Here is a 27,063-nt window from a genome sequence, read left to right as displayed (position 1 = left end):
CAACATCGACAGGGGGCTCTTTGTACCCCCCGATGGTTGATATAGGCTACAGTCGTGATGTTGTCTGACTGAAATCTGATTAACCTGACCACAGCTAGCTGAGGCCAAGCCTGAAGAGCATTGAATATCGCTCTTAGTTCCAGAATGTTTATCGGAAGGAGGGCTTCCTCCTGAGTCCACGAACCCTGAGCCTTCAGGGAGTTCCAGACTGCGCCCCAGCCCAGAAGGCTGGCATCGGTCACAATAGTCCATTCTGACCTGCGGAAGCTCATTCCCCTGGACAGATGGACCCGAGATAGCCACAAGAGAAGAGAATCCCTGGTCTCTTGATCCAGATTTCCCAAATAAAGATTTATCACCCTCAGAGAAAAAACGTTTTTTCTATAAGTTAAGCAAACATTTTTACACTAAGTAATATGAGAGTTAACATGAATATTACCCTTATCTTGTAAGCATGATCCCAGTCGTTAAATCACTGTATCAGGCTTACCTCAAATATACCAGGCACTGTCAGCATTTTCTAGACCTTATCTCTCTAGAAAAAGATATACTGAACATACCTCAAAGCAGGTGATCTGCAAACTGTCCCCCCAACTGAAGTTTTCTTTCCATACTCTTCAGTACCGTTTAAAAATAACAAACAATTGATTGAAGGTAAAAACTACACTAAGTCACCACATATCTCTTGATGCTTCCTTTTTTGTCGAGAGTTGCAACAGAATGACTGGGGGTGGCAGTTAGGGGAGGAGCTATATAGACAGCTCTGCTGTGGGTGTCCTCTTGCAACTTCCTGTTGGGAAGGAGAATATCCCACAAGTAATGGATGAACCCGTGGACTGGATACACCTTTACAAGAGAAATATGGTCTTTACATTTGACCTTTCAGTGCATGGAGGTTCCACAATGGCTTCTAAACATATTGAACATTGACTTTCCTCAATGTCAGACATGTTGAACAAGCTAGTAATGACTACAAATAAGCATGAAAAACAAAATTTATGCTTACCTGATAAATTTATTTCTCTTGTGGTGTATCCAGTCCACGGATCATCCATTACTTGTGGGGATATTCTCCTTCCCAACAGGAAGCTGCAAGAGGATCACCCACATCAGAGCTGTCTATATAGCTCCTCCTCTAACTGCCACTACCAGTCATTCGACCGAAGACAAGCAAGAGAAAGGAGAAACTATAGGGTGCAGTGGTGACTTAAAAATGACAGGGCGGGCCGTGGACTGGATACACCACAAGAGAAATAAATTTATCAGGTAAGCATAAATTTTGTTTTCTCTTGTAAGGTGTATCCAGTCCACGGATCATCCATTACTTGTGGGATACCAATACCAAAGCTATAGGACACGGATGAAGGGAGGGACAAGGCAGGTGCTTAAACGAAAGGCACCACTGCCTGCAAGACCTTTCTCCCAAAAATAGCCTCCAAGGAAACAAAAGTATCAAATTTATAGAATTTTGAAAAAGTATGAAGCGAAGACCAAGTCGCCGCCTTACAAATCTGTTCAACAGAAGCCTCATTCTTAAAAGCCCATGTGGAAGCTATCGCTCTAGTAGAATGAGCTGTATTATACGCCTTAGCCAAAAAGAAAGAGAAGTTACCGAAGCCTTTTGGCCTCTCCTCTGTCCAGAGTAGACATAAAACAATGCAGATGTTTGACGAAAATCTTTAGTAGCTTGTAAATAAAACTTTAAAGCACGAACCACGTCAAGATTGTGTAAAAGACGTTCCTTCTTTGAAGGAGGATTAGGACACAGTGACGTACAACAATCTCCTGATTGATATTTTTATTAGATACCACCTTAGGTAGAAAACCAGGTTTGGTACGTAACACTACCTTATCGGAATGAAAAATGAGATAAGGAGAATCACATTGTAAAGCAGATAACTCCGAAACTCTTCGAGCCGAAGAGATAGCTACTAAAAACAAAACTTTCCAAGATAAGAGCTTAATATCTATGGAATGCAAAGATTCAAACGGAACCCCTTGAAGAACCTTAAGAACTAAATTTAAACTCCAAGGCGGAGCAACAGGTTTAAACACAGGCTTAATTCTGACTAAAGCCTGACAAAACGCCTGCACGTCTGGAACCTCAGCCAGACGTTTGTGCAAAAGAATAGACAGAGCAGAAATCTGTCCCTTTTTTTTTTTTTGAAAACAAGCTTTGAGCATTTTTTTAGGATTACACTTACAGCATATACCAGAGTCAGGACATTACATAATCATTTAGTGTGGTAATTAACAGATGCTGGCAGTTTTAAATCATATTATGTGTTCATATACATATTCTAATAAAATGTTATGCCCAACAAGCCCGTTGTGTTTTTTAACTTTTCTAATATTCTTCTCTTTCCACTTTTTTCAAACATCAAAAATAAATTATAACTGTGTCAAAACTACAACAACGAAAAAAAAAAAAAAAAAAAAAAAGGGGGGAGAAGGGGTTGGGGGTGTGTTCCTGGTATTGTATTGTTTGGTGTCGGATCTATCCCTTTTATATACCAGCGTCTCTCCAGATGGCTAGCATCATCTCATGCGTGTCTATTTGATTAATTTTGAAGTAATGGAATCTTTCCAATATAAGCAGTTCATCGACTGCGTGGATCCATTCCTCTAGGGTTGAAACATCCCTCGACTTCCATTTCTTAGGTATCAATCTTTTAGCTCCTGTGAGCATTATTAACATCAGCGCTCGTGTGTGTGGTGCTTTGACTGTAGGCAATTGGAAAAGGAGGGTCGCTTCTGGGGTGTTTTGGGATGGTAAATTGCAGTTTGTCTGACATGTGGTTGATCACTTTGTGCCAATAGTCTTTTATTTTTGGGCATTCCCACCATATGTGAATGAGTGTGCCTTGCTCTCCACAGTCCCTCCACCACATAGGGCTGGCTGATTGAAAGCATTTGTGCAGTCTTGTTGGGGTCAAGTACCACCTGCTAGTGAGTTTTAAATGAATTTCCTGCACATTAGCTGAAATGGAAGAGCGTTTAGCTAGTTTAAAAAGGAGTTAAGCCAAGTATCCACATCAATGTCTCTGCCCAAATCCCTGCTCCAAGCCCTTTTATATGTTGGGAGAGCAGCCCCCGGTGGTATTGTTATTTGCTTATATATCAGTGAGATCAGTCGTCTAGGTGGTTTGCTTGCCGTGCATAGTGTTTCAAAGGGTGTTAATGTTCTCATGAAGCTCTCCCTGTTTTTGTGATGTGCAATATAGTGCTCAAATTGGTTGTACCTCAACCAGCTCTCTGCCATATCCTGTTGGGATAATAGCTTCCCACCCGTTACTGCAAAAATGCAATGAGCCTTCGCGAAGGCTGTCGGGCCTACTCATCTGTGTACCCATATGAGAGTACGGGAGTTCTGGGTTTTCTATGATGGGTATGAGAGGTGAGTGCATGTTGAGATATGCGTACTGGTATTAATTGTTTTGTCCCAATTTTTCAGGGTTTCTGCTATGATGCTGTATTTACTTATAGTCTTCGGGCGTTTCGTGTGTGAGATAAAAGCTAGTCCATCAAAATTGTTGATGTTAAGGACCTGCCCATCTAACCTAACACATGCTTTGTGTGCGGAATTGTGGGCCCACTCCACTACTCTCTGCAGGAGTATTGCCTGTCTATAGGATGCCAAATCAGGGAAGCTCAGCCCACCTCTGTCCCTTGGCATGTATAGTGTTTTCCTTGGGACTCTGGGCTTAATATTATTCCATATAAATTGTTCCAGAGTTTTTTGGAGTTGTGGGACAAAGTCTTTGGGAATAGGGATAGGGAGGGTTTGTAGTATGTAAAGTATGCGTGGGAGAAATCTGTCCCTTTAAGGAACTTGCTGACAAACGCTTCTCCAATCCATCTTGGAGAAAAGATAATATCCTAGGAATCCTGACCTTACTCCATGAGTAACCCTTGGATTCATACCAATGAAGATATTTACACCATATCTTATGATAGATTTTCCTGGTGACAGGCTTTCGCGCCTGTATTAAGGTATCAATGACCGACTTGGAGAAACCACGCTTTGATAAAAACATAATTTATGCTTACCTGATAAATTTATTTCTCTTGTAGTGTATCCAGTCCACGGATCATCCATTACTTGTGGGATATTCTCCTTCCCAACAGGAAGTTGCAAGAGGATCACCCACAGCAGAGCTGCTATATAGCTCCTCCCCTCACTGACATATCCAGTCATTCGACCGAAACAAGACGAGAAAGGAGAAACCATAGGGTGCAGTGGTGACTGTAGTTTAATTAAAATTTAGACCTGCCTGAAAAGGACAGGGCGGGCCGTGGACTGGATACACTACAAGAGAAATAAATTTATCAGGTAAGCATAAATTATGTTTTCTCTTGTTAAGTGTATCCAGTCCACGGATCATCCATTACTTGTGGGATACCAATACCAAAGCTAAAGTACACAGATGATGGGAGGGACAAGGCAGGAACTTAAACGGAAGGAACCACTGCCTGTAGAACCTTTCTCCCAAAAACAGCCTCCGAAGAAGCAAAAGTGTCAAATTTGTAAAATTTTGAAAAGGTGTGAAGCGAAGACCAAGTCGCAGCCTTGCAAATCTGTTCAACAGAGGCCCTCATTTTTAAAGGCCCAGGTGGAAGCCACAGCTCTAGTAGAATGAGCTGTAATCCTTTCAGGGGGCTGCTGTCCAGCAGTCTCATAGGCTAAGCGTATTATGCTCTGAAGCCAAAAGGAGAGAGAGGTTGCCGAAGCTTTTTGACCTCTCCTCTGTCCAGAGTAAACGACAAACAGGGCAGATGTTTGACGAAAATCTTTAGTAGCCTGTAAGTAAAACTTCAAGGCACGGACTACGTCCAGATTATGCAAAAGACGTTCCTTCTTTGAAGAAGGATTAGGACACAATGATGGAACAACAATCTCTTGATTGATATTCCTGTTAGAAACCACCTTAGGTAAAAAGCCCAGGTTTGGTACGCAGAACTACCTTGTCTGAATGAAAAATCAGATAAGGAGAATCACAATGTAAGGCAGATAACTCAGAGACTCTTCGAGCCAAGGAAATAGCCATCAAAAACAGAACTTTCCAAGATAAAAGCTTAATATCAATGGAATGAAGGGGTTCAAACGGAACTCCCTGAAGAACTTTAAGAACCAAGTTTAAGCTCCACGGGGGAGCAACAGGTTTAAACACAGGCTTAATCCTAACCAAAGCCTGACAAAATGCCTGGACGTCTGGAACTTCTGCCAGACTCTTGTGCAAAAGAATAGACAGAGCAGAGATCTGTCCTTTTAAAGAACTAGCTGATAAGCCTTTGTCCAAACCCTCTTGGAGAAAGGACAATATCCTAGGAATCCTAACCTTACTCCATGAGTAACTCTTGGATTCACACCAATAAAGATATTTACGCCATATCTTATGGTAGATTTTCCTGGTGACAGGCTTCCAAGCCTGTATTAAGGTATCAATGACTGACTCGGAGAAGCCACGCCTTGATAGGATCAAGCGTTCAATCTCCATGCAGTCAGTCTCAGAGAAATTAGATTGGATGATTGAAAGGACCTTGTATTAGAAGGTCCTGTCTCAGAGGCAGAGTCCATGGTGGAAGAGATGACATGTCCACTAGGTCTGCATACCAGTTCCTGAGTGGACACGCAGGCGCTATCAGAATCACTGATGCTCTCTCCTGTTTGATGTTGGCAATCAGTCGAGGGAGCAGAGGACACGGTGGAAACACATAGGCCAGGTTGAAGAACCAAGGAGCTGCTAGAGCATCTATCAGCGTTGCTCCTGGGTCCCTGGACCTGGATCCGTAACAAGGAAGCTTGGCGTTCTGGCGAGACGCCATGAGATCCAGTTCTGGTTTGCCCCAACGATGGACCAGTTGATCAAACACCTCCGGATGGAGTTCCCACTCCCCCGGATGAAAAGTCTGACGACTTAGAAAATCCGCTTCCCAGTTCTCTACGCCTGGGATGTGGATCGCTGACAGGTGGCAAGAGCGAGACTCTGCCCAGCGAATTATCTTTGAGACTTCTAACATCGCTAGGGAACTCCTGGTTCCCCCTTGATGGTTGATGTAAGCCACGGTAGTGATGTTGTCCGACTGAAATCTGATGAACCTCAGTGTTGCTAACTGAGGCCAAGCTAGAAGAGCATTGAATATTGCTCTTAACTCCAAAATATTTATTGGGAGGAGTTTCTCCTCCTGAGTCCACGATCCCTGAGCCTTCAGGGAGTTCCAGACTGCGCCCCAACCTAGAAGGCTGGCATCTGTTGTTACAATCGTCCAATCTGGCCTGCGAAAGGTCATACCCTTGGACAGATGGACCCGAGAAAGCCACCAGAGAAGAGAATCTCTGGTCTCTTGATCCAGATTTAGTAGAGGGGACAAATCTGAGTAATCCCCATTCCACTGACTTAGCATGCATAATTGCAGCGGTCTGAGATGCAGGTGCGCAAATGGCACTATGTCCATTGCCGCTACCATTAAGCCGATTACTTCCATGCACTGAGCCACTGACGGGCGTGGAATGGAATGAAGGACACGGCAAGCATTTAGAAGTTTTGATAACCTGGACTCCGTCAGGTAAATTTTCATTTCTACACAATCTATCAGAGTCCCTAGGAAGGAGACTCTTGTGAGTGGTGATAGAGAACTCTTTTCCACGTTCACTTTCCACCCATGCGACCTCAGAAATGCCAGAACTATCTCTGTATAAGACTTGGCAATTTGAAAGCTTGACGCCTGTATCAGGATGTCGTCTAGATACGGAGCCACCGCTATGCCTCGCGGTCTTAGAACGACCAGAAGTGAGCCCAGAACCTTTGTAAAAATTCTCGGGGCAGTGGCCAACCCGAAGGGAAGAGCTACAAATTGGTAATGCCTGTCTAGAAAGGCAAACCTTAGGAACCGAGGATGATCTTTGTGAATCGGTATGTGAAGGTAGGCATCCTTTAAGTCCACTGTGGTCATGTACTGACCCGCTTGGATCATGGGTAGGATGGTCCGAATAGTTTCCATTTTGAATGATGGAACTCTGAGGAATTTGTTTAAGATCTTTAGATCCAAGATTGGTCTGAAGAAATAAACTAAGTATAAAACACCACAGTCTTCTTACGACCTCCATCTTAGTTGAGAGTTGCAAGAGAATGACTTGATATGGCAGTGGGGGGGAGGAGCTATATAGCAGCTCTGCTTTGGGTGATCCTCTTGCAACTTCCTGTTGGGAAGGAGAATATCCCACAAGTAATGGATGATCCGTGGACTGGATACACTTAACAAGAGAAACCAGGTTTGGTAGGTAACAGTACCTTATCGGAATGAAAAATGAGATAAGGAGAATCACATTGTAAAGCAGATAACTCCGAAACTCTTCGAGCCGAAGAGATAGCTACAAAAAACAAAACTTTCCAAGATAAGAGCTTAATATCTATGGAATGCAAAGGTTCAAACGGAACCCCTTGAAAAACCTTAAGAACTAAATTTAAACTCCAAGGCGGAGCAACAGGTTTAAACACAGGCTTAATTCTGACTAAAGGCTGACAAAACGCCTGCACGTCTGGAACCTCAGCCAGACGTTTGTGCAAAAGAATAGACAGAGCAGAAATCTGTCCCTTTAAAGGAACTTTCTGACAAACCCTTCTCCAATCCATCTTGGAGAAAAGATAATATCCTAGGAATCCTGACCTTACTCCATGAGTAACCCTTGGATTCACACCATATCTTATGATAGATTTTCCTGGTGACAGGCTTTCGTGCCTGTATTAAGGTATCAATGACCGACTCGGAGAAACCACGCTTTGATAAAATCAAGCGTTCAATCTCCAAGCAGTCAGCCGCAGAGAAATTAGATTTGGATGGTTGAAAGGACCCTGAAGTAGAAGGTCCTGTCTCAGAGGCAGAGTCCATGGTGAAAAGGATGACATGTCCACCAGATCTGCATACCAAGTCCTGCGTGGCCACGCAGGTGCTATCAAAATCACTGATGCTCTCTCCTGCTTGACCTTGGCAATCAGAAGAGGGAGCAGAGGAAACGGTGGAAACACATAAGCCAGGTTGAAGGACCAAGGCGCTGCTAGAGCATCTATCAGCGCTGCCTTGGGATCCCTGGACCTGGATCCGTAACAAGGAAGCTTGGCGTTCTGGCGAGACGCCATGAGATCCAGTTCTGGTTTGCCCCAACGTTGAATCAACTGTGCAAACACCTCCGGATGGAGCTCCCACTCCCCCCGGATGAAAAGTCTGTCGACATAGAAAATCCGCCTCCCAGTTCTCTACTCCTGGGATATGGATAGCTGATAGGTGGCAAGAGTGAATCTCTGACCATCGAATTATCTTTGAAACCTCCAACATCGCTAGTGAACTCCTTGTTCCCCCTTGATGGTTGATGTAAGCTACAGTTGTGATGTTGTCCGACTGAAATCTGATATACCTCACTGCCGCTAGCTGAGGCCAAGCCTGAAGAGCATTGAATATCACTCTTCGTTCCAGAATGTGTATCCATGTGAGTCCATGACCCCTGAGCCTTCAGAGAGTTCCAGACTGCCCCCCAGCCCAGAAGGCTGGCATCTGTTGTTACTATTGTCCAATCTGGCCTGCGGAAGGTCATACCTATGGACAGATGGACTTGAGATAGCCACCAGGGAAGAGAATCCTTGGTCTCTTGAACCAGATTTAGTAGTGGGGACAAATCTGTGTAATCCCCATTAAACTGACTGAGCATGCAGAGTTGCAGCGGTCTGAGATGTAGGCGGGCAAACGGCACTATGTCCATTGCCGCTACCATTAAGCCGATTACTTCCATACACTGAGCCACCGAAGGGCTAGAAGTAGAATAAAGAACACGGCAGGAATTTAGAAGTTTTGACAACCTGGCCTCTGTCAGGTAAATCCTCATTTCTACAGAATCTATCAGAGTTCCCAGGAAGGAAACTCTTGTGAGAGAGGGGATAGAGAACTCTTCGTTCACTTTCCACCCATGAGACCTCAGGAATGCCAGAACAATGTCCGTATGGGGCTTGGCAATTTGGAAATTCGACGCCTGTTGCAGAATGTCGTCTAAGTAAGGGGCTACTGCTATGCCCCGTGGCCTTAGGACCGCCGGAAGTGACCGCAGAACCTTCATAAAGATTCTTGGTGCCGTAGTTAACCCAAAGGGAAGAGCCACAAACTGTAATGCCTGTCTAGGAAGGCAAACCTGAGAAACCGATGATCTTTGGTGTATCGGAATGTGAAGATAAGCATCCTTTAAGTCCACGGTAGTCATGTATTGACCCTCCTGGATCATAGGTAGGATAGTTCGAATAGTCTCCATCTTGAAAGATGGGACCCTGAGAAATTTGTTTAGGATCTTGAGATCTAAGATTGGTCTGAAGGTTCCCTCTTTCTTGGAACTACAAATAGATTTGATTAGAATCCTTGCCCCTGTTCCTGCTTTGGAACTGGGTGGATTACTCCCATAACTAGGTGGTCTTGAACACAATGTAAGAATGCCTCTCTCTTTATCTGGTCTGCAGATAATTGTGAAAGGTGAAATCTTCCTTTTGGGGATGAAGCTTTGAAGTCCAGAAGATATCCCTGGGACACAATTTCCAACGCCCAGGGATCCTGGACATCCCTTGCCCAAGCCTGGGCGAAGAGAGAAAGTCTGCCCCCTACTAGATCCGTTACCGGATCGGGGGCAAATCTTTCATGCTGTCTTAGAGGCAGCAGCAGGCTTCTTGGCCTGTTTACCTTTGTTCCAAGCCTGGTTAGGTCTCCAGACCGGCTTGGACTGGGCAAAATTTCCCTCTTGTTTTGTATTAGAGGAAGATGATGCTGCGCTCGTCTTAATGTTTCGAAAGGCATGAAAATGAGTTTGTTTGGTCCTTCATTTCTGATATTACTGGAGGAAAAGGTCATGCCTTCCTCAGGATAGGTCTAACAAATTATCTCCTTCAGTCCAGGCCCGAATAGGGTCTTCTCCATTGAAGGGAATATTGTGAAGCTTAGACTTTGATGTAACGTCAGCTGACCAGGATTTAAGCCATAGCGCCCTACGCGCCAGAATAGCAAAACCTGAGTTCTTAGCCGTTAGTTTGGTTAAATGAACAACGGCGTCAGAAACAAATGAATTGGCTAGCTTAAGCGCTTTAAGCTTGTCAAGTATAATCATCCAATGGAGTTTCTACCTGTAAGGCCTCTTCCAGAGACTCAAACCAGAAGGCCGCAGCAGCAGTGACCGGGGCAATGCATGCAAGAGGCTGGAGAATAAAACCTTGTTGAATAAACATTTTCTTAAGGTAACCCTCTAACTTTTATCCATTGGATCTAGGAAAGCACAACTGTCCTCGACGGGGATAGTTGTACGCTTAGCTAGGGTAGAAACTGCTCCCTCCACCTTAGGGAACATTTGCCATAAGTCCCATGTGGCGGCATCTATTGGAAACATTTTCTTAAAAATAGGAGGGGGAGAGAACGGTACGCCTGGTTTATCCCATTCCTTAGTAATAATTTCTGAAAACCTTTTAGGTATTGGAAAATCAGTGTAAACAGGTACTGCATAGTATTTATCCAATCTACACAATTTCTCTGGCACTAAAATGGTGTCACAGTCATCCAGAGTAGCTAAAAACCTCCCTGAGCAACACGCGGAGGTGTTCAAGCTTAAATTTAAATGTTGACATATCAGAATCAGGTTGAAGGATCTTCCCTGAGTCAGAAAAATCACCCACAGAAAGAAGCTCTCCTGCCTCAGCTTCTGCATATTGTGAGGGGATATCAGACATAGCTACTAAAGCGTCAGAGTGCTCTGTATTTTTTCTAGCCCCAGAGCTGTCTCGCTTTCCTTGTAACCCTGGTAGTTTGGACAATACCGCTGTAAGGGTATGATCCATAACTGCCACCATGTCTTGTAAAGTAAACGCCATGGGCACGCTAGATGTACTTGGCGCCTCTTGAGCGGGAGTCAAAGGTTCTGACACGTGAGGCGAGTTAGTCGGCATAACTTCCCCCTTGTCAGTTTCCTCTGGTGATAAAAATGTTTTAAAGACAGAATATGATCTTTATAACTTAAAGTAAAATCAGTACATTTGGTACACATTCTAAGAGGGGGTTCCACAATGGCTTCTAAACATAATGAACAAGGAGTTTCCTCTATATAAGACATGTTTAAACAGACTAGCAATGAGACCAGCAAGCTTGGAAAACACTTTGATAAATGTAAACAAGCAAAAAATAAAAACGGTACTGTGCCTTTAAGAGAAACAATTTTTGTCAGAAATTGAAAAACAGTGATAAAAAGCAGCAAATCTTACGAAATTTTTACAGTGTGTATAATAGACTAACAGAGCATTGCACCCACTTGCAAATGGATGATTAACCCCTTAGTTTCAAAACCGGATCAAAAAAACGATAAACGTTTTTCAACAGTCACAACAAACTGCCACAGCTCTGCTGTGGCCCTACTTGCCCATATAACGCCTTTGAAAGGCCGCAAAAAAACCCTTTAGAGAGGTCCTAGTGTTCAGGGGACTCCTTCAGGGAAACTGGATGTCTCAAGCTGCAAAATCTAATGCGCATTTAGGCGCGAAAATAGGCCCCTCCCAACCTGTATTCACAGTGAGAGGGCCTAACAAAACTATCCCTAGGCAAAATCTAGCCAGCCATGTGGAAAAAACTGGGCCCCAATAAAGTTTTATCACCAATATGTATAAAAAAAACGTTTAAACACTTCCAGCAAACGTTTTATGTTTCAGTAATGTGAGAAAGTAATAAGAATATTACCTTTTACAGCAAGCACGATACTAGTCGTTATTAAATCACTGTAATCAGGCTTACCTTAAATAAATCTGTATTAACAGCATTTTCTAGCATATTCATTTCTCTAGAAAAATTTAAACTGCACATACCTCATAGCAGGAGACCTTCCACGCCATTCCCCCAGCTGAAGTTACCTCTCTCTTCAGTTATGTGTGAGAACAGCAATGGATCTTAGTTACAACCTGCTAAAATCATCAAAGACTACAGGAAGACTCTTCTACTTTCTGCCTGAGGCTAAAATAGTACAACTCCGGTACCATTTGAAATAAACTTTTGATTGAAGATAAACTAAATAAAAACACCACATCTCTAGCTACTTCCTATCTTGTCGAGAGCTGCAAGAGAATGACTGGTAGTGGCAGTTAGAGGAGGAGCTATATAGACAGCTCTGCTGTGGGTGATCCTCTTGCAGCTTCCTGTTGGAAAGGAGAATATCCCCACAAGTAATGGATGATCCGTGGACTGGATACACCTTACAAGAGAAAGTGTATTAATATAACAGTGTTGGTTTTGCAAAACTGGGGAATGGGTAATAAAGGTATTATCTATCTTTTTAAACAAATTCTGGTGTTGAATGTCCCCTTTAATACGGAAAAATGCAAGGTTCTACATTTTGGAAGTAAAAATAAGCAGGCAACGTATTTTTTAAATGCGACAAGACTTAACCAAACACAGGAGGAAAGGGATTTGGGAGTAGTAATAGATAAGCTAAAGATGGGTGCACAATGCAGGGCAGCGGCTTCAAATGCTAATAAGATACTAGCATGTATTAAAAGAGGCATTGATCCAAGGGAGGAAAGCATAATTCTGTCACTATATAAAAGCTCTGGTAAGACCTCACACCTTGAGTTTGGAGTGCAGTTCTGGGGACCGATCACTAAAAAAAAAAAATATTGCAGAACTAGAAAAAGTTCAGAGAAGGGCCACAAAGCTAATAAGGGGATTGGAGAAATTAACCTTTGAGGAGAGGCTAGCCAAACTGGGTCTGTTTTCTTTAGAAAAAAGGCGCTTGAGAGGTGACATGATTACTTTATATAAATATATTCAAGGCCCATATACAGAGATGGCAGAAGCTCTGTTTATTCCAAGAAAATTGTTTATTACAAGAGGTCATAATTTAAGGTTGGAGGAAAGGAGATTTTATCTCCTGCAACGGAAACATTTTTTCACTGTAAGAGCAATAACATTGTGGAACTCATTACCAAAGGAGGTAGTGAATGCCAATACCATAGATACATTTAAAAATAGTCTGGATAAATTTCTGTATATAAACAAAATTCATGGATATGATTGCTAGTATTAAATGGGTCACCTTTGAGTGGGGTTATTTAAGCTTAACTGGAGCTTTTTAGATTTGTATAGGTTGAACTTGATGGACTTCAGTCTCCTTTCAACCGTATGTATGTATGTATGTATGTATGTATGTATGTATGTATGTATGTATGTATGTATCCTATAAACTGTACAACTCAATTGAAATATTTTAGGTAAAGGGAAATAAAAATAAAATACTATGGTTCCATAAGTGTGAACACCCTTTGCTGAAAAACACAAACAAAAAAAACTGAGTGCTGTAATAAAAGTATTAGTTTAAGGGTGTTCACACTTATGCAACCATATTATTTTAGCTTTTTATTTCCCTTTACCTAAAAGATTTCAGTTTGTTTTTCAACTGAGTTGTACAGTTTATGGGGTCACATTAAAAAGGTGGAAAATTATATATATATATATATATATATATAGATATACATATACATATACATACACATACTGCAACTAACTATTATTTTCATAATCGATTAAATCCGACGATTATTTTTTTCGACTAATCAGATAAAAACTAACTAAAAATTTTTCCTATATTTGAAATAAAATCCATATACTGAGTGTTATAAATATAAACTTCAGACTAAAACTTAACATTAACACAACTGTTGGTCCAATTTTTTAAGCAGCAGAACACATGTCTATAATTAAGCAAAACAAACCACAAACTGTTTGAAAAGAGGTAGAACTTGTAATAGGTAGACACTACCACTGTTTATAACATTCTGTTATACACTCTTTCAGAAATTTTACATTGAAATGTTCACATGCTACTGGCTGAGACTGTCTCTTTTTGCAAGCTATTTTGCCTGCAGCAGAGAAGAGGCACTCAGATGGTGTTGAGGTGCCTGAGATGCGTAAGTAGGGTTTTGCCAATGTCACCAAGGTGGGCTATTTATCTTTGTTAGCTCTCACCAATGCAAGGGGCCTCTTAAAGTAAACCTGGTCTTCATTCTGACATAAAAATATCTACATGCAATGGTAAACAACCAGCTATAAGGTTAGGGGAAAAAATATCTAGTCCACTCTTAAAATAGCAGATATACAGGTGAAACTCGAAAAATTTGAATATTGTGCAAAAGTTAATTTATTTCACTAATGCAACTTAAAAGGTGAAACTAATATATGAGATAGACTCATTACATGCAAAGCAAGATAGTTCAAGCCGTGATTTGTCATAATTGTGATGATTATGGCTTACAGCTCATGAAAACCCCAAATCCACAATCTCAGAAAATTAGAATATTACATGCAATCAATAAAACAAGGATTGTAAATACCTGTAGAACAATATCGGACCTCTGAAAAGTATAAGCATAAATACCGTATGTACTCAGTACTTGGTTAGGGCCCCTTCTGCAGCAATTACTGCTTCAATGCAGCGTGGCATGGAAGCCATTAGCCTGTGGCACTGCTGAGGTGTTATGGAAGACCAGGATGCTTCAATAGCGGCCTTCAGCTCTTCTGCATTGTTCGGTCTCATGTCTCATCTTTCTCTTGGCAATGCCCCATAAATTCTCTATGGGGTTCAGGTCAGGCGAGTTTGCTGGCCAATCAAGCACAGTAATCTCACGGTCATTGAACCAGGTTTTGGTGCTTTTGGCAGTGTGGGCAGTTGCCAAGTCCTGCTGGAAAATGAAGTCAGCATCCCTATAGAGTTCCTCTGCGGAAGGAAGCATGAAGTGCTCCAAAATCTCCTGGTAGACGGCTGCGTTGACCCTGGACTTAAGGAAGCACAGTGGACCAACACCAGCAGATGACATAGCTCCCCAAATCAACACAGACTGTAGAAACTTCACACTGGACTTCAAGCATCTTGCAGTGTGTGACTCTCCATTCTTCCTCAATACTCTGGGTCCTTGGTTTCCAAATGAGATGCAAGATTTGCTCTGATCCGAAAAAGAGGATTTTGGACCACTGAGCAACAGACAAGGTCTGTTTTTTCTTTAGCCCAGGTAAAACACTTCTGACGTTGTTTGTTGTTCAGGAGTGGCTTGACAAGAGGAATACGACATTTGAAGTCCATGTCCAGGATCCGTCTGTGTGTGGTGGCTCTTGTGAAAGTCCAACACTTTTGAATGGCCTTTTCCTGACAATCCTCTCCAGGCTGCGGTCATCCCTGCTGCTTGTGCACCTTTGTCTTCCACATAATTTTCTATTAATGTGCTTTGATAAAGCACTTTGGGAACGTCCAACTTATATTGCAATTACCTTTTGAGGCTTTCCCTCCTTATGGAGGATGTCAATTATGGTTTTTTTCACAACTGTCAGGTCAACAGTCTTTCCCATGATTGGGATTCCTACTGAACCAGATAGAGACCATTTAAAGGCTCATGAACCCTTTGCAGTTGTTCTGGCTTAATTAGCCGATTAGAATGGGACACTGAGCCTAGAATATTGCACCTTTTCACAATATTCCAATTTTCTGAGAATGTGGATTTGGGTTTTTCATGGGCTGTAAGCCATAATCATCACAATTATGAAAAATCACAGCTTGAACTATCTTACTTTGCATGTAATGAGTCTCTCATATATTAGTTTCACCTTTTAAAGTTGCATTAGTGAAATAAATTATCTTTTGCACGATATTCTAATTTTTCGAGTTTCACCTGTATACTTAGAGGTTGAATTTGGTACATATTCCAATTAATTAAAAATATATTAAAAAAAAAAAAAAAAAGGGCTAAAGACTATATATCAGTAACAGGACACAGCCTTACACATTTATCTATAGAGTACATATAATCAGCAATATCAAGTGATCCGCTAAAAATTATGCAAACAGGCAATAGTGACAAATTCATATAACAAATGTCATCAATCTAGGGCTAGGTGTAAATAACAAACTCGCGCTATATCATGCAAAGCTTAGTCCCAAATCACCTGATTTAATATAAACAAATCAACAAATATAACAAACAAATTATGACTCCTATTTTATTTCTGGGTTGCACATAAGACAGGAGTAGTTGTAAACTAAAAAGAAACTTAGTGTCCTGAAAAAGTGAAAAAGTAAACATTTGTATACGTCCTTTAGGCTAAGGACATAGCCATAAAACACAATACCATGTGCAGGAGCCCATCGGAGTAGAAGCAGATATTTCATAAACTATTATGCTGATTAGTTGCTGCAGGAGAGACACACAGACAGAGAGAGACACACAGACAGAGAGAGACACACAGGACAGAGAGAGACACACACACAGGACAGAGAGAGACACACACACAGGACAGAGAGAGACACACAGACAGAGAGAGACACACAGACAGAGAGAGACACACAGACAGAGAGAGACACACAGACAGAGAGAGACACACAGACAGAGAGAGACACACAGACAGAGAGAGACACACAGACAGAGAGAGACACACAGACAGAGAGAGACACACAGACACACACATATACCCATATACCAAAATAACCACAAGCACTCTCAGGACTTCTTTGTAGTGGGTCATAAACTAGTGTTTATTTTAAAGTTTTGGGGGTTCACACAGACCCCTTCATCAGAATAACAAACAGTGTCAAATCACAAACTTATATAGTTTAGGCAATCAAAATCATAGAATACAAACCACATGTGGCAGATCATTAGATCCCTGTGCAGTGCAACGCACACAAAGCGTTTCACCAAAACCGGAAGTAGTTTATTTCCAGTAATAAGAAAAAAATATTTATAACTCACATATTATTGCTAGCACATACAATTATATCTAGCATTCATAATCAATAATATAGTGTAATGGCACTCTACTTATTGTGAAAAAACAACCATAACAATATCGAGAGTTAACTCACTCCCTCTTTTCACCTGTGTGATCGTTAGTGGAACGCATACAAGCGTTTCAATCAACCAGAAGTGTCGTCACTTCCGGTTATACGAAAATCTCATCTAAGTGAATCTCATATAAGTAAAAAAAGCGAAGTTTATATAGATTGTAAGCTTGAATCTGTCATATACTCCAAGACCATCTGTGTAGAATTCACAAAAATTTTCTTTGATGTCATAAAAGCTATGTGTTGGGATACGTAGCCCCATAGGAGATGATTTGGGTTTATGGAACCGGGCACTAGGACCTATGTGGGCTAGCAGCTCCAGCTTCCTCCGGTCGTTGCAAGCCATTTCTGATGTCAGATATGATGGATAGGTCATCCTCCAATCACGGCTTCCCCCCGGGGGGGAATCAGTTTCTGATTCAACCCCGTGATTGGAGGAAGCCCGGATTCCTCATTTTAGACCCAGGAAGAGGCTTTGCGACGGGTGGAGGAAGCAGGAGCTGCTGTAAAGATTAAAAGGCAAGTTGTTGTTTTTTTTTTCTCAACAGGAGTGAAATGTAAATTTTGAAGAATTAAAGTGCCCCTGTTTTTAATCAAATTTAAAAAAAAAAAAAAAAAAAAAAAAAAAAAAAAAAAGGCACTTTAGCATCAAAATTGACATTCACTTTAACCCCTTAACGACCGAGGACGTGCAGAGTACGTCCTCAGAAAAAAGGCAGTTAATGCCTGAGAACGTACCCTGCACGTCCTCGGTGTGGAAAGCAGCTGGAAGCGATCCTGCTCGCTTCCAGCTGCTTTCCGGTTATTGAAGTGATGCCTCGATATGGAGGCATCCTGCAATAACCTTAAATGGCCATCCGGTGCAGAGAGAGCCACTCTGTGGCCCTCTCTGCACCGGACATCGGTGGCCGGTAACGTTGGTGGGTGGGAGCTGACTTGGGAGGCGGGTGGGCGGCCATCGATGGGCCGGGTAATGTAGAGGGGGGGCGGGATCGGGGGCGAGCACAGGCGCGCACGCGTGCACGTCGGGCGGCGGGCGGGCGCGTGCACGGGGCGGGAGCGGGTGGGAACCGCTACACTACAGAAAAGACTGTTGTAAAAGTTTGTGTAAAGTTTTTATTTTCTAAACAAACCCAGTCAAAGGTATCTAGGAGGGGGTTGTTCTTTGGTGGGTAGGGGAGCTACACTACAGAAAATGGGGGATAATAATAATAATAATAAAGCAACTATTTTTTTTTATAAACTGGGTACTGGCAGACAGCTGCCAGTACCCAAGATGGCGGCCATTAAGGCAGAGGGGGAGGTTAGACAGCTGTTTGGTAGGGGATCAGCCAGGTTGGGGGCTAAGGGGGGCTCCTACACAGCAGCATATGTAAATATGCTTAAAAAAAAACCAAAAAGCATAAATATATATTTTATTTTAGTACTGGCAGAGTTGCTGCCAGTACTTAAGATGGCGGGGACAATTGTGGGGTGGAGGAGGGAAGGGAGCTGTTTGGGAGGGATCAGGGGTCTGATGTGTCAGGTGGGAGGCTGATCTCTACACTAAAGCTAAAATTAACCCTGCAAGCTCCCTACAAACTTCCTAATTAACCCCTTCACTGCTAGCTATAATACACGTGTGATGCGCAGCGGCATTTATCGGCCTTCTTAGTACCAAAAAGCAACGCCAAAGACATATATGTCTGCTATTTCTGAACAAAGGGGATCCCAGAGAAGCATTTACAACAATTTGTGCCATAATTGCACAAGCTGTTTGTAAATGATTTCAGTGAGAAACCTAAAATTGTGAAAAATTTAACTTTTTTTTTAATTTGATTGCAATTGGCGGTGAAATGGTGGCATGAAATATACCAAAATGGGCCTAGATCATTACTTGGGGTTGTCTACTACACTACACTAAAGCTAAAATTACCCCAAAAAGCTCCCTACATGCTCCCTAATTAACCCCTTTACTGCTGGGCATAATACCCGTGTGGTGCACAGTGGCATTTAGCATCCTTCTAATTACCAAAAGCAACACCAAAGCCATATATGTCTGCTATTTCTGAACAAAGGGGATCCCAAAGAAAAATTTACAATCATTTATGCCATAATTGCACAAGCTGTTTGTAAATAATTTCAGTGAGAAACCAAAAGTTTGTGAAAAAATTTGTGAAAAAGTGAACGATTTTTTGTATTTGATCGCATTTGGCGGTGAAATGGTGGCATGAAATATACCAAAAATTGGCCTAGATCAATACTTTGGATGTTTACTAAAAAAAATATATATACATGTCAATAGATATTCAGGGATTCCTGAAAGATATTAGTGTTCTAATGTAACTAGCGCTAATATTGAAAAAAAATGGTTTGGAAATAGCAAAGTGCTACTTGTATTTATGGCCCTATAACTTACAAAAAAAGCAAAGAACGTGTAAACATTGGGTATTTCTAAACTCAGGACAAAATTTAGAAACTATTTAGCATGGGTGTTTTTTGGTGGTTGCAGATGTATAACAGATATGGGGGTCAAAGTTAGAAAAAGTGTGTTTTTTTCCATTTTTTTTCTCATATTTTATAATTTTTTTTAAAGTAAATTATAAGATATGATGAAAATAATGGTATCTTTGGAAAGTCCATTTAATGGCGAGAAAAACGGTATATAATATATGTGGGTACAGTAAATGAGTAAGAGGAAAATTACAGCTAAACACAAACACCGCAAAAATGTAAAAATAGCCTTGGTCCCAAACGGACAGAAAATGGAAAAGTGCTGTGGTCATTAAGGGGTTAAAAAGAAAGAAAAAAAAATAGATAGTTCAGGCATATTAAATTATATACCCATGAAATAGGAAAATAAAATTTTAATTAAAAAAATCGTCAAATATAGCAGCTTTAGTGAAATGTTTTTGCAAATGTGTAAAATGTATCAGGAATGCACAAAAATAACCTATTTGTGACAGCAATTAGCAAGCAGATTGATCCCCATGAGCAAATAAAAAGTAATTTAGCTCTGTGTACTTAAAGGGAAACTGAACCCAATTTTTTTCTTTCATGATTCAGATAGAGCATGCAATTTTAAGCAACTTTCTAATTTACTCCTATTAAATTTTCTTTGTTCTCTTGCTATCTTTTATTTGAAAAAGAATGTATCTAAGCTTTTTTTGGGTTCAGAACTCTGGACAGCACTTTTTTATTGGTGGATTAATTTATCTACCAATTAGCAAGAATCCAGGTTGTTCACCAAAAATGGGCCGCATCTAAACTTACATTCTTGCATTTCAAATAATAGTACCAAGAGAATGAAGAAAATTTGATAAATGGAGTAAATTAGAAAGTTGCTTAAAATGTCACGCTCTCTGAATCACGAAAGAAAAAAAATTCGGTTCAGTGTCCCTTTAAGGGAAGCTATGTAGCTTTAAGTGCCACTTAAAGATGACATTTACCATTTCACAAATCATATATGTTTGTTAATGCAAGTCCATATATAGGTCTGCCATTGGGGCTATGGTAGTTGGTAACTGAGCTCCCAGGAACACCTGGGCTTGGACTCTTATCAGTGCTATTTATTATTAGATGCTATGTCCAGCTTATATGTGCCAAAGATGATTTGTGTCACTTAAAACTTCATAGGTTTCCCTGAAGTACACAGAGCTAAAATTTCTTTTGATTTGCTTCATAAATCGCTAAGTTTCTGGCCGATACCGATATTTCAGAAATTCCAAATATCGGCCCTAAATATTGGCCGCTCTGATATTTTGGATCTATCCCTAGTTCATATTTAGCCTAATATTTATATAAGGGTTTAAAGAGATACTAAACTTTTTTTTTTTCCTTTCATGATTCATTTAGAGAAATAATTTTAGGCAACTTTCTAATTTACTCCTATTAGCAATTTTTCTTCGTTCTCTTGCTATCTTTATTTAAAAAGCAGGAATATAAAGCTTAGGCGCTGGCCCATTTTAGGTTCAGACCATTGATAGTGCTTGCTTATTGGTGGCTACATTTAGCCACCAATAAGCAAGAGTAACCCAGGTTCTGAACCAAAAATAGGCCGGCTCCTAAGCTTTAGATTCCTGCTTGTTAACCTTTTTAGCGCCGTTATGGCGTATTCCGTCTAAACAACACTGGGCTTTAGAGCCGTTAGGACGAAATAAAACGTCATAGACGTTTGGCTATCTTGAAGACAAAGGCTCTTCATGAATGTGATCGCGGTCTGGAGGGCGTGCCTAGCATTATAGGGACGCACCCCTGTCCCAATCCATGATTGAAATATTGCGATTGTGTGCACGATTGCAGGATTTCAATTTGTCTACATAGGAACGTTGTTCCAATGTAGACATTATGATCCTGTCATGAAAGAGTTAAATAGCAAGAGAACAAAGAAAAATTAATAGGAGTAAATTAGAAAGTCGATTAAAACTGCACGTTCAATCTGAATCATATAGATTCAGATAGAGCATGCAATATCAACTTTCTAATTTACGCTTACCAATTTTTCTTCATTCTCTTGCTATCTATTTAAAAAAAAGAAGGCATCTAAGGAGACATTCTTTGGTTCAGACCCTGGAGAGCACTTGTTTAATGGTGGGTGCTTTTAGCCACCAATCAGCAAGCACAAGCCAGGATGTGAACCAAAAATGGGCTGGCTTCTAAACTTACATTCTCTCTTTTCAAATAAAGATAGCAAGAGAATGAAGAAAAATAAGAGTAAATTAGAAAGTTGCTTAAAGGGACAGTCAACACCAGAATTGTTGTTTAAAAAAAAAATAAAAATGATAATCCCTTTATTACCCATTCCCAGTTTTGCATCACCAACACAGTCATAATAATACACGTTTTACCTCAGTGATTACCTTGTATCTAAGCTTCTGCTGACTGCCCCCTTATTTCAGTTCTTTTGACAGACTTGCATTTTAGCCAATCAGTGCTCACTCCTAGGTTACTTCACGTGCATGAGCTCAATGTTATCTATATGAAACACATTAGCTAATGCCCTCTAGTGGTCAAATCGCATTCAGAGTAGAGGCAGTCTAAGGTCAATGAAATTAGCATATGACCGCCTAGGTTTAGCTTTCAACTAAGGAATACCAAAGGAACAAAGCAAAATTGGTGATAAAAGTAAATTGGTAAGTTGTTTAAAATTACATGCCCAATTTAAAAAATTAAAGTTTTTGGGGGACTTGACTGTCCCTTTAATATTGCATGCTCTATCTGAAAAATGAAAGAAAGAAAAAAAATTGGGTTCAGCGTACCTTTAAAATACAACAGAAGCAGACATGTTCATCTAGAGCATTACAATTTTTATTACACTTAATATGGACACTGTATGAAAATACCATTGTCTAATATTTTAAAATAACGATTTGGAAAAAAAAAAACTAATGAAATATGGTTTAGAGTAGATTTTCTAGAAAAACTCGAGATTTGAGTTTTAAAACAAAACTGGGAGGAAATGCTAAAAGAAAAAACAACACGCACAAGAATGAATATGCTGAATTACCAAACACAGTACAGGCCAGCCGGGAAGAAAGCACTTCAGCCGAGAATTTGCATCTCCAGTGACAAGTGATGAACCCCGAGCAAAAAGGTGCAGTACAGAAGCTTTCTGCGTTTGTACTCTATGAAACCGATCACGCAAAGGGACACGCTCCCTTCTTCCTCCTCAGCAGGATGCGCAACCTTTAATCCACTCTGCACTGGCGACCCACGTGCAAAAGCCAATTAAGCCATCGCTGCTGTGGGGCCAGCAAACAACTGCTTGTATAATGAGGCACCAAAGGGGAGGGTGCTGCAGCCTAGTCAGCACAAGGGCGATACCAAATATAACCATCATCAGCCAGATCTGCTCCTAAGCGAGGACTCCGTGCTGGCATAAAACTACCCCGCAACGTGTAACGCTCTTTGTTCATCGCAGCATTCCGCAGCCAGAAAGCGCTCGCTGTCATACAAAAGCGGAGAGCTTCAGTCAGCTTCAGCCTTTATTGGTGACATTTCCCCTAGATCAATTGATTCACTGTGAAATAAGACATACGCCTACTACACTGTAGCTGCTCTATAATAATATGGATAAAGTATGTAATTTCCAGACCTGTGCTAGTGTGCTTGGGTTTGCACTACTTACTGTCCAAGGTAGCAACATAATTCCATGGGGTTTGGTAGGTCAGCTTAGTAGGAGAGTGCTAAACGTCACAGGCTTATCCGCTTAATGCGCACAGTACAGGGTTTTGTCAAGCCATATTCCCGGTGATCCTAGACTGTAAGAGTTAATCAAGCAATGTGGCTATTGACGCAAATCGTGCGCAATTAACACCAAGGTAGAGAATACTGAGATCACACAAAACCCACTTACATGTGCTCCTTGATTAAGTGAGACTGGCTGGATACTACGGCCATTGCTTACCGCTGCTCCTATTATCAAGTGCTGTACAATGAAATGGGTCACAACTGCATAAACCCGTTTCTGGTCCTTACAAATATTAAAACTTACCTTCTGCCACAGTTAAGAGTGTGACAACGGTGGGTAACAATTGGAGTAACAATAATAAACAGGATGAATTGACCTAAGCAGGTGGAAACATAACCATCAAAAGTGATACTGACGTTATGTCATAGTATTGAGTGATGGATGAAGAGTAGACTGAGCAAAGGAATGATGACAAAGGGTGTAATTATTAATTTGTATCAGATAATTGGTATGAAGAAACTTTTTAAATCATGTCGGCCCAAATAATTACATTGATCTGCAAAATAATAGATTGAAAGGATTGATATGTAGAGAGTTGCTCTATTCTTAATATGAATGACATCCGAGTTATGACAGACGGACATCAGACACATGTAGCATGCCATACAAGCTGATTAGGAGAATGAAATGAATAAATCACCAATAGATCACAATTGTAATATACTATTCACAAAGCAAAAGTATAACCATCTCCCACATAAGCACACGCGGAAGAGAATGAACATGCTTGCTTTAGGGCTGTACCAGTCACAATGTATTTATAGTTAACAGCTTGTTGTCTGTACGGTCTATGTGGGTATATGCTAGTCATTTTAAAAGCACATGGATCTGAAATAAACCTCTAGCTGAAAAAGAATTCACATTGAACACAAGGCTACAAGCAAGTTTACTCCGCAAGTTACTCGCCTATAAAAATGCAGCTCGTCTATAGATGCAAATACTGGGAATGAACAAATTTGCCAAAGAATAACGTTATATCGAAGTTGGATAAGGCTGCGTCATACCTTCCATATCATGTTTTTTATTTGTTTGTTTTTATTTCAAAATGTACACATCACTTAAAAAAGGATAATATATTACAATTATGGACACGCCCAAGCACCTCTGTAATATTGATAACTTTAAAGGGGCCGGTAAATTAAAAACGTGTATGTATATGCACTGCCTCTTTAAAGAGACTTGAGAAGTACAGCTTCACACCCGCCTCCGGCTATTGATTGATGCATTCTGCTGCCAGTTATGTCAATATGCGTTTGGTGATTGGCTAACAAGCATTTTATCAGCAGGCAGCCGGGAAGGGCCGGTATCTGCAGGCCAACTCCCCACGGTCTCCTCATCTTCCCCATCACCTCAAACCCCCAACACATACAGACATAAGGAGACTACAAAATTTCTAAGAGCAAGTAAAGTAATTCACCAATAAGAAACAGCAAAGCACTCCCCAGTCTAAGCAGCTAGTCTACCTAGCAACAGGGTGCTGCGCATCCCCCCAAGTAGGAACGGTGAGGAGTACGACACCTTCCCCAAATACACATACATCTACTTTGCAAAACCTTGAGCGTCACACAGCGTCATTATAATTAAGTACCTTAGCACATTAGTCCGATGCCATTATGTTGCCACGCGGTTTAATGAATAATATCCTTTCCGCCACAATATCTAGACAGTAGCTAAGCTTTTCAGCTCCAGAAGTTATTTGTATATTCCAGTTACGAAAAAAGGCGAGTATTGTCCTCTCTCCGTTTTTTCACCACAACACACCACCTTAACACTGCGCGGCATGGCAAGCGCGTGAACTCGCACGCGGGACGAGCCTTCAGAGTTGATAGAGCTCTTGCCGAGGGGCACGCGCCTCAGAATGGATAGTGGGCGTGGTAAGACTTGCACGCGTTTGTCATTTACTAGGGCGGTATTAGATTTCCGCCCACACAGCCAGGAGGAGAGTCTGATTTTTTCCTTCTTTATTTTGTAAATTTGCAGCCGAAGCGTAGTCTCAGCAGTTGATTTTGGGATTTTTTTTACTGTTTAGGAAGCAATTGTGAATAAGGTCTTGTTTTTTTTATTTATTTTGACTTAGCCGTTTGCAGACATTTAAATAATGTCAAAGTATACATCTTAAATGTTAAAAACAAGTTTGGTCTATAAAACAGACATGTCACCTCGTTGCATTTTCAGAAGTCACCACAATAGTCTTAATACGTCAACAACTCAATTGCTTTCTATTCTTTATCATTTACCACGTAACGTACGAGATAATTACTGTTTTTTGTATGGTGTCTTTTATTTTTTTAAATGTTTATTCAAATTACATGTACTCGAAACAAGCATGTATAACAAATCATGTGACGCATTGCGTGGCTGACCTTGTCTCAAACAAACCCTTCCTCTATAGGTCCTCCCATTTGTTAACGTGGTTAGTCAACTATTCTTTATCTAGTTTTTTATTTGCCATATACCGTATATTATTTTTTTTATGTTTTGCATCATCCTGTATTTTTTAAGTTTGAGAAGCCAGCTAACAATTACATTGTTCATAACACACCACCAGTGGGGAAGATGCTTTCAAGCCAACAGTGACAAGTGTAATAGTTTACCAGTTAGTTCAACTTACGTGTTGGACATCTTGTCAGTCACTTTCTTTAAAAAAAAATCCTGAACAACTAAACATTCATGTTTAGGGGGTCATCAGGCATCTTGTTTGTACACCCAGTATGGCATAGTCAGTCATGGTCATGGTGTGCCCCCTGTACATTTGTATGCAAACGTACGTTTGGGATCCTTTGACACTGAACTTATTTGTTGATTTTCTAAAAGAGACAATGTTAACACAATCTATTGAGTGAAAAACCTGGAATTTAACACATTTCAGCAATTCTTTTTTAACTATACATTTATTATAAAAAAAAAATACATACTTTACTTAAAGCATAATGTAGTATAAAAGCTAATAACTAAATAATAATAGACATGCAAAAATAAATTCAAAGAGATCTATATACAGTACAGTTTAATATCAGTTATATATATATTATATATATATATATATAGGCTTACCATAATTTTTTAGAGGTGAAACTGGGACCACCTGGTGCGGTCAAGGGGGCTTGGCGATTACTGGTCCTTTTTAAGTAGTAGCTTTTATGTGCGTAATGTTTTGTGGATACTCTACCCTTCCTCACTCAAACAAAAGTGAATCACACAGTTTAAATAAACCATAACACCACCCCTAGTGAAAAAAGGCACCATTACGTTGTCCATGGCAACCCATACACAACATTACCAAATAAATCATTCAATCTAAATCTCAGATTCTAAATAATGCCAAAAAATTAAGCATAATTATCAATTTCATAAAATAGTGAAAAGCGTATACATCACACAATATAATATCTCTGCAGTGTAATATGTGTTTTATGTGTCTAATTAAGGAACAGAGCCAAATACTTATAAGGCATAAATGCAACATTGAATGAAATAAGTAAAAAAAAAAGAAACACGTACCTGCTAAAGCTGTTTAAGAGGCTACGCTATATCATAATGCAGGAAGATTACATCCAAATGCTATTCTGCATGAAGTAAAGCAAGATCAACACCAAAAAAATCCTGCCTGTCTGCACTTCCTGATCATACTTATATGATTCTCATAAAGGTGTATCACTGGTGATGTCACCAGGGGTCGTGGGGGGGTGTTTTAAATTCTTAGAAAAATAAACCCGGACACATGATTTGAAACCCGGAAGGTGGCAACCCTACTGGGACTACAGAATGAACAACCAGGTGGGGACACTGGGACAGCGCCTCCAAACAGGGACAATCCCAGTAAAAGTGGGACTTCTGGTAAGCCTATATATATATATATATATATATATATGTGTGTGTGTGTTTTGTAATCTTCCCTATGGGCTTTGCACCCAGACTTGTCTGAGGTTAACTGCCTGGGTCTCTGGAG

At 40.7% G+C, this 27,063-nt stretch overlaps 1 protein-coding gene across 1 annotated transcript in view; it reads right to left on the bottom strand.

The window, feature by feature from the left end:
• Positions 1 to 24,928, bottom strand: part of PHF20 (PHD finger protein 20) — a gene marked incomplete in the record, with an annotated part of 1,076,425 nt that extends 1,051,497 nt beyond the window's left edge. The window contains 1 exon segment of the mRNA XM_053696620.1: positions 24,703 to 24,928.
• Positions 24,929 to 27,063: the final 2,135 nt, after the last annotated feature.

This window comes from Bombina bombina, chromosome 1 (genome assembly GCF_027579735.1).
Source record: "Bombina bombina isolate aBomBom1 chromosome 1, aBomBom1.pri, whole genome shotgun sequence".
Classification (NCBI taxonomy): domain Eukaryota; kingdom Metazoa; phylum Chordata; class Amphibia; order Anura; family Bombinatoridae; genus Bombina; species Bombina bombina.
This window is presented reverse-complemented; position numbering and strand designations above follow the sequence as displayed.